The sequence below is a fragment of the Gallinula chloropus genome, assembly GCF_964237585.1.
Source record: "Gallinula chloropus genome assembly, chromosome: 15".
Taxonomy (NCBI): Eukaryota; Metazoa; Chordata; class Aves; order Gruiformes; family Rallidae; genus Gallinula; species Gallinula chloropus.
The window spans coordinates 7,396,791-7,410,857 of record NC_140100.1 but is presented as its reverse complement, the minus strand read 5'-3'; positions in this window follow the sequence as shown (position 1 = coordinate 7,410,857).

The following is a 14,067-nucleotide window of genomic DNA, read 5'->3' as shown; positions in this document are numbered from 1 at the left end:
CAGCTTCACTGCAGAAGTTCTCAGCAATTCACAATGGAAAAATGCATCAGTAGCAGCATGTCTGTATCATTTCCCTTTAGACCAGTGGTTTTTGTCCTCTGCTGAGACGTAAAGCGCCGCTCAACGCAGCCAGACCTCAGCCTGCATCAGACACACTCGTCCACAGACAGGACGGACCTCACCTATAACCCTGAGAGCCAGCACGCAGAGAAACAGGAGGACTGTCAGCTGTCTGCCTGTTAGAACAGTGTGGAACAAAGCTGGTGATGTACAGCTGTAATGAAAGCATTCGGGGCTCTGTACACACACACATCATGGACAAGCTTGTCCGCAGATGGAAGGGGAAACGAGCAGTCTGCATCAAGAGTCCCTGCAATACTACAGGTGCAATTACACAACTGTTTCAGTTCAAGCAAAAATGAAACTAAAGAAAACAGTATTTCTAGCCATAGTGTTAATAGCAAGCCTCTGCTTCCAGCACAGCAGCTTAACATGCTAAAGAACCGTATTCCCCACAGAATGGGGCTGGGAGGATGCCCTCACATGGCTGCCTCCAAAATAAACCCATCCAAACTAAGTTCTGCAATTGCCCAGCTGTGGAACTCCATGCAAGGGCAGGAACCTGGGACAGAGAGGCACCTGCTCCTCAGAGGCACATTGCCCAACTAGCCCAGATCAGGTATAAAGTAAAACAGTGACCTTCAAGCTCTAAAGCTTTGCAGGAACTGTTTAAGTGTGGCAGGACCACACTTTTCCAGTGCTAGGTGGGAATTACCCTTAAGAGATAGACGCACTTTTAGACCTTCAGTCTCTCATTATCTCTTGGTCCTCATATTTCCATTCTGACCTCATATTCCCTGAGCTTTCAGGCTGGGTCAGTCAGAGGGAGCGGGGAGCTGGCACTGCTGTGCACAGGGACATCAAGGCTTGCCTCAGCTGGTGCCTCACCACCTCCCTGCTCAGGGAGGTGACATTTCAGCCATGCTCAGAGTTTTGGCCTCGAATCAGCTCCTAGGCCAGGCAATGACCTGCACTACAGAGCTGCGCAGCCCAGTCTGGCAGATGGCGAATCCAGGCTGTGCATCTTGAGGCACAACTTGGCACAGCCAAGCCAGCTCCAAAATAAACCCATGTTAAGCTGCAGTGACCATCATGTGCAGTTCTTCCCATGGAGCCCTTAGAGCGGCTGGGCAGGGGGCACGGGTGAGGCCTGCAGTCCACGGCTTCCGAACACAAACAGCCTGGACGGGCCTGATCTCGTGATTACAGCTCTCATTAGGTGCCAACACCACAAAGCTGCAGTTAAAGCACAAATGGCAATGGTTGCTAAGTGACAGCATCCATACAGGCTTGTCACAGCAGCGAGACAAACAGCTGTGGCTGCACAGCAATCCCATCTCATCAATGTAATTGAGGATAAAAATGCTGTTTTCATTACTGCCTAGTAACCTTAACGTTGACCTGTCAGAATATTTTACGCTCTTGGTTCTGACAAGGAGCCCTGTGAAAACAAGGCTAAGGCCTCCACTGGAACCAGCAGGAGTGAGTTGGATTCAAAATACCTTTAACATTGCATGTTCTTTCAACATATTTTCTTCCCAGTGAAGTAGTGCACAAGGCAACAACATGGCTTTCTTGGCTAAGCAGTCTAGTTCTGACACCCAGGGTGCTGAGTGGCTGTATTTTCAGTGAGGGTCATTTGAAAAGGCAACAAAAGTCACGGCAGCCCCCATCTACCAGCTTCCCCAGGGTTATGCCCAACACTGAGGGCTTTGGTGAGGTTTGGGAAAGGCAATAACTTTTTTCAGAGCTGCAAACATAGATCCATATTAATAAAGTATTTACATCAGAACTCTAAGGTGAGATAAAGCGATGGCTGAGCTGCTAAGTGGTCTGGGACCCAGCAGGGCACAAAGGGGTCACTCACTCCAGTGCAAGCAAGCAGGATAGGGTGGGAGGAAGCCTTAATGAGTTTTTCAACACCTAGGTGAAGTACTGCAAACCCCTAAAGCAGAGAGACCCTAATTAGTGCAACTGGCAGCTTGATGCATCATATATAAAAAGAGAAAGGTGGGGAAAAAACAAAAAAAAAAACCCCTTAAGTATTGCAACAGGCTGGACACCACAGCCTGCTCAACCTACGAACTTAAACACTGCAGAAAAATTTGTTTGAGGCCAGGCTGGTAACGGAGACAAAGGGATGGATCCATCAACGTGCTGTGAGCAGATCAGAAGTGACCAGGAAAAGCCACCACCCAGCTGCCAAACGGAGCGCGAGCGGCACGAACAGGCCCGCACAGCTCGGCACACACACCAGCCATGGAACGATGGTGGGAGCTGTACCAGCACAGCCAGGCACTCCAACATGAGGGATCGCCTTCCGCTGCCCGTGCGGGGCGTGAGGCGTCCTACCAACGTGTGTGCGACCACATTTACTCCCAGCAGCAGTTCTCAGTGACTGCTGAAGCTCATCATGCCCCCTCCTCATGAGTTCTCTTTCAGCTCCATCCGCAGATGCCTTGATTCCCAGTGTCTGGAATAACAGCCCTGATTCTACCGACATCTCAAACACCAGGCAGGTCACCAGTGCAAAGCTCATCCACGTGGATAGAGCCAGCTTGCCTGTTGCCTTCGGTCACCATCTCCACCTCAGCATATTAAATATTTCTGTTTCACACAGCAAGCCAGAGAAAAATGTGATTTCCTTCCCCCCCCATATTTCCCCCACATTTTTCCAGAAAGGCAGCACTTTTTCTAGCTGTTCTCTTTACTCCTCAGATTGCTTTGTCATAGTCAAGAAAACAAGTGTGCCTCACACTGCTATTAAAGCCCTGTGTCCCTGTCCTCTAAATCCCGTGGCACAGGGTGACTGTTGCTGTGCAGACAAAGGTCTGACTTTTCAGCAGCATTAAATTAGCTGGCTCAAAGGTGCAGCATGTCTGGCTGGCTGTGACACATCCTCCATGTACGGTGTGGCACAGCGCTGGCAGGCAGACCCCTCAACCTCGCTGCCTCTACAGACACGGCATCAGGAGGGGTGGAAAAGAGAGATCTCTGCCTCTAATTCCTATCGAGAACTTCTGCCCCATAGGGATCAGCCTTGCCTTCCTCCCTAGTTCAGGAGCATCTTCTCCACCCTTTATTTATCACGACGAGATCAAAGATCCATCTCCATGGAAACATCTGAGCTCAAAGAGTTTCTGCACTACGGCTTTACATCCTGCCTGTAGGTTTTGGCACTGTTTTTTGAAACAGAAGCTTTGAGATGATCAGCATTCAGGTCTCTTCAGAAACGGTTTGATGAGTAATAATTGACAACCTGAGGAGCGTGCATATGTGTGTAAATAGCACGCAGGCTGCAGAGCGGATCTGCCGTCGCGTTACGGCATCTGCGGCCCATGAAGGGCACAGCGTTCAGCTGGGCATGGAGGCTTCCCACTCCCTGGCTCCAATGGCTCCAGGGCTGTTCCCTCCTGTCCGGAGTAGATGAGTGACACTGCCTTGTGTTCTTTGACAGCTGCCACACAGCCCCCACCACTCCCCAGTTCTTTGAGGCCACATCTGAAGTTTGGGAGGACTTTCAGCAGACCCAGAGCCAGGTGGGCAGAGCTGCTGGAGCCCATTACTGCCCGCTCTGCATTGCAAGAGGCAGCTGCAGGGCTGCTTGGACTTACCCAACAGAAGCAAGAGGCCCAACGCCCAGCCCAGCAAAGACATGAAGAGTTCTACATTCAAACTGGACCAGCAGTGGCTGGAGTATCAGTGCTGGGTCGTTCCAGTGACTTTCCTCCTGGGAGCACTGAGCTCCAATTCCTTCAGCACAGTCCCTCCTACCGCTAATTCCCAGGGGAGGGAAAATAAATAAGTAAAACAGACAGAGCTTATGACATTTTCATTCCCTGTTCAGCTTGCCACATGGCCACACGAGCTGTGGAATTGTCATACTGGGGACAGGAGTGACCAGCCAGGAGGAGAACAACTATTCAAACAGCCACCGCAGCTTCTGTCAGCAGAAAGTGGACACAGAGCTGAAGCCTCACAGGAAATCCTGAATCCAGCTTAAACCTCACAGGAGGGAAAGTTAAGGACAAAAAGGGGCAAAACAAAACTGATTTGAGAGACATTTTCACAGATGCACCCCGAGAAGGGTGAGCAGGGAAGGGAGCGCACACGGGACAGCATGAGCACCGAAGCAGAGCTAACAGCACCGACCTGGAGAGCATCAGTCAGCGCCCAGGGCAGGAGGAAGCTCCATCTCACAGCACTGTCAGGGGTAGATCCTGCTCCCAGGGAAGCCAGACCTCCTCTTGCTACTGCTTGCAGCAGTGACGAGCCCCGAGTTGCCCATATGCACAGAGAATGTGATTTTTATAATCATATTAAAAATATTCAGAATAGCAACTGTGCAGAGAGCAATGCAGCTGCCAGCATTCAGCCTTATCCTAGGGCACAGGCAGAACACGCCAGGCATGAATTAATACCGCATAAGCTGCGCCATGCTGAGTTTCATGGCTTAATTATAAAAGAGAAAGCAATAATCAAGGGATCTGTAAGGCTAATAAATGTTCTGGGAACACCAAATGTGACACAAGAGCCACAGCCAGTGTGACAGGACATGAATGCATTTAAAAAGAACATTAATCACATGCCGTGCATTAATTCACAGCTGGTTTCAAATGACAGCACTTGGCCTTTAGCTGCCTTCATAGCATCACTGGGAAAAGTGGATCATCACCTAGCCCAGAGCAACGGGGGCTGTAGTCTACCCATGAGCCAAAAAAATAAAATCACAGCTATGTCCAAGTCACAGATATTAGCTCTGGCTTAGAGCTCTGCAGCCCCAGGACTCTCCGCTGCCTTATGCCTAAGCTGGGTTTAGCTCACACCAGCATCAGTGTTTGGAGGCTTCTGGGTCAGTGATGGTGCCCAACTGGCTGCACAGCGTGATTCAGCCGGAGAAGGACAGTGCAAGGAGAAAAACCAGGCCCCCAGCAAATTCTCCAATTGTCTCTGCAGTAAAACACTTGAAAGCACTTCTGTTTCTCAGCACTTCCAACTATCTTCCTTCTCCATCTCGTATTTCATCTCACTGCAGCTTTTTAATTAGGCAGACAGCTCGTCGCAGGGCTCTGCCTCTCGCTCAGACTTCATTCTTCTATATGGAGCACACGTTTCCAGAGAGGATGCTCCAGTTCAATTATCACCCGTGTGAAACTTGCCGTCCCTGTGCCCCTGTCATAGGGAACACTCTGAAAAACCCTTAAAATGGAAATGCAGTCAAAAAGAGGCCCTGCCATGGGCTATCACGCTGTGGTCCCCAAGTTCTTCTAGACCAAGGACATGTCCCAGCCCTTTACTGGCTGCTGACATCTGCAAGATACTCCCTGGGCTGAAATGTTGCAGGACTGGGTGCCAGCCAGGGCTGCACGTGGAGAAGTGAAATGCTCCTGAACACCCACTTCTGCCCAGTAATTTACTGCATGGGACACAGATTCCTCACTGTAAGCATCTCATCCTCAAGACCTTCACAAGAGGCACCTCTTTGCAGTTCTGTCCTGGTTTCAGCTGGGATAGAGCTAATTCCTCTCCTAGCAGCAAGTAAAGCCCACAAGCTTTACCTTCCCCCTGCCCTGTGATTTGCCCACCCATCCCCCTGTGTGGTTTCTTAGCTGCCTGCCAGGTTAAACCACAACAGGTTATCTCCCAGAGATCTATTATCAAACCAAAGCATTTCAGAAAGAAACAGCTACCTTCTTTCCTTACTAATAATCCCAAAATTAACAATGTCCTACTTAACACCTCCTCCAAAGCCAGGGACTGAGATGCTATTTCTGCTGGCCTCAATAAGTGGACTCCGCTGAACCCCAGGGAGCACACAGACCACATACCAGGCTGAGTTTAGAGCCTGGGATGGGTTGCTCAGGCAGCAGCCTCCTTCCCACATTGTTCCTAAATCTTAATCAGGAGCCAAGAGGTAACAATCCCAAAAATTTTTCAACAGAGAAATAAAAATAAAATTGAGAATCACTCTGTACAAACCTCAGATCTCCTGTGCCAGGACATATTTGTACACTGAAGCTCATTCTCCTTGCTGTAGAAACATTTATCTGCCTCCTCCTCTGTGACCATATGGGCACCTGAAATCACGCTTCCTCAGGGGAGTGAATCATGGAGCATCCACACTGAGAGGCTTGAAACATGAAATCAGTATTGAAAAGGGAAGAAGACCCTGCACATGGGCACAGCTTGGGATAAAACAAGCTTTCCTTACATTGGCACAAGACAGATTTGGACCAGCTGTTGCCTCAATCCGTGGGTCAGCAGCCCCTTCTCAGGGGTCTCCAGCACCAGTAAAAAAAGATCTTCCTTCTGAAAACCCCCATAGTAGTAGAAGCTGCCCAGAATGCACATGGGAACACGATCTGGCAACTTATTTGTGAATAAATAAATGTCTCCCCTTCTGCCCAGTGTTTTCATCTTCTCTGTGTGGCTGTTCATCTTGCTTCTCTTCTCCTCCAGCATCAGCTTGTGACAGCAGATTGCACTTGCTAATCAAAGGGCTGGGCTCCTTTTATTTGTTTCTTAAAGTCTGCAGCACAACAGTTGCACCAGCCAAACACTTGTTTTCATTAGTGTTCCTTCCCAAGCACACCAAGACACCCAGGACCGTGCCAGGACACAGCAGAGAGATAATTTTGCTGGTCCAAGTGCATTTTCCAGATGGAGCATGAGCATTGCCTTAGGGACACAATGCCCCCACTCCATCACCTACCAGAAGGTGCCCACTGCTCTCTTCTCTTCTAGCACCTCCTGCTGAGGGAAGGAAGCTGTCCTTCCTTCACTGCTGCTGATCTGAGCTGCAGCATTTGGATTTCTCAAGGGGAAAACCTGAGAAACACGCTCACATGGCTGTTCACCCGTGCCTCCACGGTGTTCATCTACTGGGCTCTTTAGGGAAGGGCGACGGATGGGGCACAAGGCAGAATCCTGGGGCACCTCCTGGCACACACACAGGGACAGCTTGGGCAGTGCCCAGGGTGGCAGCTGGGCAAAGGAGGAGCCTTTCTGCAGCACCAGCACAATACACTGCTTTTTAAAGGGTATCATGAGTGAATGGAAGAGACAAGGAACATTTAATCTCCCTTTCATGCCCTCTGACATACACATAGAGCCAAACTGACTGTTGTCAGCGAGGAAGCACAAAGCTCCTGCACTGTCGTTGGACAGGGTCCCTCAGACTCTCTTGTTCAATGCAAGCACCTGCTCCAGTAATTCCTCACCTCCTGCTCCAAACGCCCTGTCTACCAGAAACACCCCACCAGACCTTCAGCCCGCAAAGGAAGCCAGCCTGTCCTGGGCAAGGCAGTCCCTGCTACATCCTCTCTAACAGGATAGTAACTCTCAGTCTCCACCACAAACCAGCCAGTCTGGTTTCTCCTCTCGCTTTCCATCACCATTAACACGTAGCAAGTCTCACCCTTTGGCTCTTGTACCTGCTAGCAAAATGTGCAGCCGCCTCATTTTCATAGAAGCAGCAACATGAATCTAAATTCTTATGGTTTTTTGTGTGTTCCTTAAGTCTCCTTCTTTTGCACAGCACAGCCCAAAGGCAAGACAGCTCCTTCTCCAGCTGCCACTTCAACTGCATTGGGACCAGCAGCAGAGTAGCTGTGAGTAATTCTACAGCACTGTCCGGATGCAGGTCAGTGGGCTGTGGCTGAGCAGCAGAGAGGGAGTAAGAGCTGAACCCAGTTTTGCTTTCTCCAGACTACTCTTAATACACAAGCTTTAAAAAAGTTAACTTGCCTGCTTTTGCACTCTGGGCTGGCCCCTTTGAAACTACCACAGGATTACAACACTGTGACTTCCGAATAGCCAGAACTGTGGTAACAGGAGAGTATTTCACAGAATCACAGAGTTGTAGGGGTTGGAAGGGACCTCCAGAGATCATTGAGTCCAACTCCCCTGCCAAAGCAGGCTCCCTAGAACAGGTTGCACAGGTAGGCATCCAGATGGGTAGTGAATATCTCCAGAGAAGGAGACTCCACATCCCCCTGGGCAGCCTGTCCCAGGGCTCCATTACCCTCACTATGAAAAAGTTCTTCACACCTGCAGTGAGCAGTTTGACACCTGAAAAATAACCACACAGACACTCACAGTGTAATCCCACAGGGAGACAGCCCCCGCAGAAACCCTGGGTCAAACTGAAAGCACAAGCAAGGCTGAGAAGAGAAAGCAGCAGAGCAGAAGGGAAATGATTTGCCCCATTCGTGCTACAGGTCAGCAGAAGAACTAAAAGGCTCTGACCACCACCACAGAACTTGGCCTTTATCAGCCCGGGGCAGCTGACCAATGCTGCCTGGGGGTCAGCTACCTCCAACCAGGCGGCCAGCAGCGTCACGTCAACCTGGGGTGACAAACACAGAGAGACCTGATGGAGGTTTGCACTACCAGCCTCACAGACATCCCCAGCAGAACAGGGCACAGACCCCAAGCTGGGGCTGAGCATCCCTCCCAGCTGCTTTGCAGGAGGGGACAGCCCAGCACAGCACCATCACCCCTCTCCAGGAAGGATTTTGAAACACATGCCTGCCCCTCAGTTCCTAAAGGCCAGGCAGGAGCACAGGCTTACCTCCTCCTGCAGATCAGACACCACCACATCTTCCTCCATCCTCACCCTGCTGAGCCCAGAGACATGTGCTTGGCTGAAGCCTGTCTTGTGGAAAGGCATCTTATCTTGATTGGAAAACACTACCATATGGAAAGACTTTCACTTTCCCCAGTAATTTGTTCCAGCAGCTAATCAACTTCATTCTTAAAACAATTAATGCCTATTTTCTCATTCCAATTTGCCTGGCTTCAGCCTGCAGCTGTGGTTTTGGGCCATGGCTCTTCCCTGGCTAACACAGCTCTTGGGCACCTAGCTTTTCTCCTTGGGAAGCTATTTGTGTATCCCTACATACAATTTTCTTCAGCTGAACAACTACAGCAGCTTTGAGTTCCAGTCTTGGGCATCAGTTTGCTGATTGTTTTTCATGCCACCTCCCCCTGAGGATGTGCTGCTCTGTCCTGTGTCCTGCACCCACCTACCCAAGGCATGTATCTCTGCATTCCACATCCTTCTCTGCAGAGGCAACGACTGTGGCCTTTCTAGAAAATAAAACTCAGTCTAAACAATTGAGTTGAGAAGCAGAATAATGGTTGTTGCTGCTCAAGATAAAGGCCACTTGTTTTGAGCATCACGTCTCTGCTGTGGCCAGCTTCAATCTCAGCTGAGATAATGCAACTGCCCTGGTGTTCCTCCACTCCCCTCCCCGAGCCTTAACTCCCCATGTCCATGACTCGCTGCATGTCTGCTCTCTCTAACTTCTGGCTGGCTGTTTGACACCCTCCTCCTCCCTTTTCTCCTTCCCCTTGTACTGATCTCTTAACAAAACCCTCACCCCTGAAAAGACACAGAGTGCATGTGTGGTTGTTTCTTCACCCCTCGCTCTATTCCCAGGCTATCCAGCTCCTCCCACACCTGCCCAGGATAAACACATCGTCCAGTAACACCACCAGACAGCTTTACCTGTGCTGGTGAGTCGGCACTCAGGCAGCTAAGCTGAGTATTAATTATTGTGCTTAAATGCAACACATTTCTCAACAACAACAAGAAGATGGCATTTTTGGAGCATGCTGTGTCACGACAGTGTTTGTGTCTGGTTTAGCTCACAGCCTCCTTGGAACAGGAGCTGGCTCTGTGAGGTTAATATTGTTCTGAGGATGTGGCTGGTGCACTACAAACAACTCGCAGATAGATAATTTTGGTTAATTAATAGAAGTAAACTCTAACTAAAAGCAGCAACTAATTAAAACAGCACAGAGGGTATCTCCTGTGCTTGGGGCAGCAGCTGAAGTGGAAGATGATGCTGTCACAAGGCCTCAGGTCTCTCTCCCACCTGGTCCATATGCTGAACCCCAGGCAGGTTTCCCACAAAGAGACTTTGTGAGGAGCCACCACTGCCAGGAGAAGCTGCTGCTTTCCCTCTCAGCCTGATTATGATTGCAGCAAATTAGAGCAATTTTTCACCAGTGATGCTGTCAGTGCCTTAAGAGCAACACCGGTCCCAGGGACAGCAGCCTGCAGCACACCGTGATGGCCTTATTTTGGTGCTCGCTGACCCTGCAGCACAGCAGATGGTCGTTTGTCCACTTCTCTGGGCACCTCAGCTCTGGCAGGGCCTTTCTGCTGGCCTTTGCAAGGGCCTCAGCTGTGCTGAGTGTGCAGACAGCATTTGGGCTGCCAGGACCACTACAGCTCCCGGGGCTGTGAAACAGTGGAGGTTTTTTTCCTTGAATTCAGTTTTTTGTCACTTAGGGACACACTTGGGTGCCAGCCAGGGCATTCCTTTTTCCTTCAGTCTAGGGATGGCAGAGCACTGAAGGGATCAAAACATGAAAGCCAGAATAAATGAAGCCGTGAAGAAAGGGACCGGAGACCCCCTCCCCTAACACAATTAACCTTTCCAAAGCCAGATAATACTCCCAGATTAAAGGACATCTTGAGATGCAGAAGTGTATCCAGGTCATGTGGGAAAGACATACTGAGCAAGGCACCGAGGCAAAGGCAAACATCGCTCCCATGGAGGAGATCGGCATCACCCCATAAGCAGTGCTCAGGCCCCCAGACGCCCCAGCCTTCCTTGGGGCTCACCCAGAGTGCAGCTGAAAGGGCTGCCAGCCCCGCGGCACTGCCGTGTTGCTCAGCGCCCGGCTCCTGCCTTCCCCAAATGAGGTCTGACTCTGATCTCTCTCCCAAGCTCCAGCGAGCCCGGCCGCTGCCGCCAGCCCGCCGGTGCCCGCGGACACCGTGTCCCCCGGGACCATCCCGGGCTTGTCCCGCTGCCTCCGCCCGGGCTCAGCCCGGTCTCCCTTCGGGCTCCACAGTAGCCTCTCGCATTCCCCGGCTTGCAGGGGGAGTCGGGCCGAGCGGGGGCTGCAGCCGGGACACCCCCCACCGCCCCGGGCAGCCCCGCCCCGAGGGCGCCCCCGGCGGTTGCCCCGCGCATCGGCGGGAGGCGGCTCCCGGCGGAGGGGCCGAGCCGCCCCCGCCTTTGCTCCCCCTTTTTCTTCCTCCTCCTCCTCCTCCTCCTGCTCCTCCTGCTGCCGCCGCCGCCGTTGCCGGGCTCCGCTCCGCCTCGCCAGCCCCGAGCCCTGTGTGCCCCGGCCCTGCCGCACCACCCCGGCTTCCGCAGCTCCGGCCCGGCGGGCGGTGAGTCCTGACCGTCGCTGTGCGGCTCGGGCGGGGGGAGTGGTGGGGGGAGGAAGGGGAGTTGAGAGGTGCGGGGTCGTCTTCATCGATCGGGGGAGGGCATGGCGCGGCGGGAGGGGGGATCCGACCGGCCCCGGGGTGCGGCGAGAAACCCCCCGGGCGGGAGGAGCGCGGGCTCGGGGCATCTCCCCGGGTGCTGGGCACCGTCTCCCAGTGATGGAGGATCCCGCTCAGGGCATCCCCTCCGCCACGGTGCAGGGGGCCGCGCTTGGGGCATCCCCCCTCCCCCGCCGGCGAGATGCGGGTCCTGCTTGGGGCATCCCCCACCTCACGCCAGGGTCTGGGGGTCGCGCTCGGGGCGTTATTCCCGCGGGGCGCTGGGGCTCCTGCCCGGACAGTCTCCAGGAGTGTTGGGGCCGTCCTTGCTGTGCCCTCCCGGGAGCTTGGGGTGCCGGGGGCTGAGCTCCGGGCATCCCGCCCAGCGTTGCCGGGGGCCGCGCTTGGTGCATCGTCCCAGCGTGCTGGGGAATTCGGTCCCCCCGCCCCGGGTGGGGGGGGAGTGGGGGGGGTCGTATCAGCTGCCCCTTTCCCAGATCACTCAGGGCAGGAGGGGTTCAGGTGTCCCAGGAGCATGACCTGCTTCTGCAGCTTTTCCAGAACATCCCTCCTCCCCAGCAAACCTGGAGGCTGGCAGAGCTGTCTGGGGGTTAGGGTACAGCTGCCCACTAAGCAATCCTGGGTTTGGGGTCTGTCGGGGGTGGGGTGTGTGCGTGTCCCCAGGCCGTGCTGGCTGTGTGGCTCCTCAGCCATGGCACTACCTTGGAGCCCCCTCCTTCTCCTCGGCTGTAAAATGCACATAAACATCCTTTACCTGGCGGCACCACTTAAAAAGCACTTGATTTCCTGGGAGGAGGCAGAGCATTACAGTGCGTTTATACGGCACGATGAACCTCTGCTCTGATGCCTGTGCTCGAGGGAATATCCACCCAGAGCCATACCTGCTTGGGCATTCGTCTGTACGGAACAGGCAGCCGCGGTCCTGGCCAGCACCGGGGGCTGTCTCACAGGAGCCATTTAGTCTGTCTAGACAAGTATGATGAAAAGCAAAGTGCCTGGAACTGTGAATGATTAGAGCTCGGGTATCTCTCTGCAGCGTTAGGGTGGTTGTATGGCGCTGGTATAGGTGTTGCTCGGTGCTCTTGGGTCTTTGGTTAGCCAATGCACAGGAAGCAGCCAGCAGATTGTAGAGGTCTGTTTCGTGTAAGAGCAAGGGAAGAAGGAGGCAGCCAGCCCTTCATGGGCATGGGAGAAGCTTCTCGGAGAGTTTAGCCAGCCCGAAATGAACAGGGAAAATCAGAGGGCACTGAAAATGATGAATAAATGTGTAATGAGGGGCAATAGGGGAAAGGCATCTATGGTCAGCTTACCTTCTGGAGGGTAGCACAGAGAAGTTCACGAATGTTTGTGTGACCCTTAAAGACCAGCAAATAGAAGGCAGTAAAAAAAAAGGCAGCATTGTGTGTGAGCAAGGAATAAATAAAATTGTTAGGGCAGGAGACTGAAACTGGGGATAATATACATCCTTAATACATATTCATGTGAAGCGTACTGAAGAGAGCAGGTTTGGCATAAAACAAAATCAAGGGGAAAGTGCATGTGTAGGTGTTCTTAAATACTTAGGTAAGGACAAATGCAAGCAGCTGTCTCCATCTTGGCTATTTAATGACCTTTACAAGTCTAGCCTTTAATCCCACACACCTTTCTGCATATGAGTTGTCCATCCGACTTGTCCGACAGTCCAAGGAAATTAATGAGGCAGATTCATGTGAGGACAGACTTCCAAGGCTGAGCCTTGCAGCAACAACATACCAATTGCAGTTCCAGTATGACAGGTCTCCTCCCAGTAAATGCATGTGTGAATCCCTGAGGGCTTCCACAGCACCAAGAATGACTCATTTTGAGCTGGACCACACAAAGCATCAGTTTCCAAGTCACAAACATACTCTAGAGACATTACACACAAGCATTGTTGGGATCTGGCAGTACATGAGGTCAGAAGGTTTTATCTAGAACACATGCAGACCTGACTCCAGGTTTTGTGGCCATTCAGTGCAAAGCAAACAGATGATGCTACAGTTCCTCATGGGCAGGTGTATGGGGATGGTCAGATACGGACTGTGTTTATCCACGAGCAGAGGAGATGGGTTCTGAGAACTGCTGAGCATCTTGACATTTCCCTGCAGCCCCTGGGAGTTGCCCCATCTCAGGTCTGGACCTGGCCAAACAGATTTGGGCTGCCCCAATGGCTGAGCTGAGGCAGTAGGCAAAGCCTGGCTCTGTGCACAGGGCTGGGTTTAGCACCTCACAGAAGGAGCTGGACCAGGGACCATTTAATTTGGACCAAGGTTAAATGGTCTTACACCTCGGTGTCCTCTCTCTGGCCCATCGTGCTGGACTTCCTTCCCATTGAGAGTCCAGCTTCTCAGTCAAGAAAAATCTCTTTCTATACATGTCAACAAATAAATTGAGGAAATTGCTTTCAGGCTGTCATCTGTGTGAGACAGGGAAGGAGGGACTGCTCCAAGAGCAGCTATAGCAGACACCAACTGCAAATCTCAGGAAAAAAGCTATTAAGCAACTAGGGCATGTGTTGATAATTAGTTAACACTTGCTATGTTTGCTCTGGGCTTTTAATTTCTGTTGACTGGCTATGAATTTTCTGCGCTATCGCTGCTTGTTTACAGTAGGGCACCTTACTCCAGCAATTAATCAGTTTTAAGAGACTCTGCTAATGTCCCTCTGACATCCAAAGA